Source organism: Suricata suricatta, chromosome 9 (genome assembly GCF_006229205.1).
Source record: "Suricata suricatta isolate VVHF042 chromosome 9, meerkat_22Aug2017_6uvM2_HiC, whole genome shotgun sequence".
NCBI lineage: Eukaryota > Metazoa > Chordata > Mammalia > Carnivora > Herpestidae > Suricata > Suricata suricatta.
In genome coordinates this window covers 106,409,528-106,411,771 of record NC_043708.1, presented here as the reverse complement: position 1 = coordinate 106,411,771, position 2,244 = coordinate 106,409,528, and positions in this window count along the sequence as shown.

The following is a 2,244-nucleotide window of genomic DNA, read 5'->3' as shown; positions in this document are numbered from 1 at the left end:
GCAACATGGACCCATCATAAAACATGGTACTGTGTGGAAAAAAAAACAAACGTGAACTACAGAATGAGTCCCGTGGTAGCATCTCATTCACGTCAGTGAAAGACACATGCACAGAAAACAACAAAGGGCACTTGGCAAGAACATGTGCAAACAACAAGATACATGTTAGAAGCGCTGCCTGTGGGGGCAGGGTTGGAATGGAGAAGAGGAGGGGGCATTCCAGGGAATAAACAAACAAACCGACGTATAGGGCCTTCTGGGGACCAGTAATACTGGAGTGCCAGGACCTGAGAACTCAAGTAACTCCACCCCTCTGCACCTGCCATCCAAAGACACTTGCGCAAGGAAACAGACACCCCCTCCTTACAGCTGGCCCTCCTGCGGGCACACCCCCTACCATACCACATCGCCCCTGTCAGAGTGGTTGAGTGTTGTTTCTTAATGGCCCTGGCTGGTTGGTTCTATTTTGCATCCAAACCCTTGTCTCCAACCCACCTTCTCTTTAGAATTCCAGACCTCCTTCCCACATTCTACAAACAGAAGCCATCACCTTTCCTCCAAATCGGCCTCCTCGCTCAGAAGAGGGCTCCCCCATCCGCCCAGCCATCCCGTCAGAAACCACAAACCATCCAGCCTCTGCCTTTCCTCTCAGCCCCACATCGGTTGAGACACCTGAGCTTAATAGATCCAGCCTTCCTGTCTGCCAAAGGGGAGAATGAATGATACTTGTGTGTACTCTGTATCTGCTGAGACGGATTGGGTGGCAAGCAACAAACAGCTCAAAGTGATTCAAGCAAAATCCAGCAAAGCGTCACCAGGTCCTTTTCTACCTTTGGGCTCAGCGCCGCACACCTTAGGGACACATCACCTACCCATATCTCCCAGAGAGGCTCTCCTCTCGTGGTCACAAGCTGGAGGTAGAAACTCCTGGTCTTACATCCTGTCAGTTTCACATCCTTGAGGGAAAGGTAGGATCGTGTCCCCAGGCATCATTGGCTCTCGTTGGGTCACGTGATCATCCCTGAACCAAACACCAGGGCCAGAGAAATGCCCTGATTTACAAGGCACCTAGCACACCTCTGCACAGCGGGCAGAGTCATCTATAGAAACACAAGAATGGGGGTTACTGGGGGTGATGGGGGACCCCCAGGGGAATCAGGACACAGGGCTAGGTGCAGGGCAGATGACACTGGCTGGCCGTGTGGTTGATGACCACCATTACCTTACGGAGTGTCATGAGTGTGCAGTGGGATTGTGTGCCTGGCACAGAGAACATTCTCAGTGAACATAGCCGTCACTGGCACCCACATCAGTATCACCATTACTAACTTTGGGGTAAGTATTGGGATGTGTCGATATTTGAAGAAGCAAGACATTCCAAAAATTAGCAGCACGAGTAAATGCACAGCTTTACAGTCCTTTAGCGTTTGTAAGCAACTGGAGATCACGGTCAGGACGTACCGCCTATGATTTTATTTTGCTTCTGTAAATTAAAAAGATATAGTATGTCACAAATGTCCAATGAGTCCATACAAATACTTGTCCAGCAGACAGCACCCCAGTTTTAAATAGAAAACAGTCTGTTAAAGTTCATCAAAGTCTTCGGGAGAAGAAATACTCCAGTGTATCTGAATTCCTGCACACCTTCCAGTTGGTTCCACAGCCACAGCCCAAGGCTTTTACCCAGTGTGTCAGCTTATTCTTCCCATCTCTTCTGTATCTAAGTCTTCCCACCTCAACTGAGACACAAGCTCCTAGGGAGCCGAGAGCCCCTCTACACCCCCCCCCCGAGGCTCCCCTCACGGCGTCTCAGGGTGCAGACGGAGCTGGCCAGCCATCTGACTGACAGCGCAGCCTGGATCCCAGGGGCTGGCAGAATTCCCATCTGTCTGCGCAGCCCACACACCCCCAGCCCCGCTGCCAACCAGGGCTTAGGCCCCAGCCATTAGAGGCTCCATTTGTGCCATTAACAGAAACGTCAGCAACAGCTGCCGGCAGCAGGTGCAAAGCCCAGCGGAGCCCAGCTCTGGGAGAAATCTTCAGCTCATTCAAGTCAGCTGTAGAGACAGTGAAGACACGGGGGAGGGGTAACGGCTCTGTCTGGAAAGAGCACAAGACAGGGAGCGTTTGGTCTGGGCCGTTTTCATCATTGACTCAGTCAGTCAGATGGGCCAGCTGGTTGACATGGCCCCCCACCCCGCAGTCCCACGGAGCCAATGCCCCTCATCATGGGGACCGGGACTG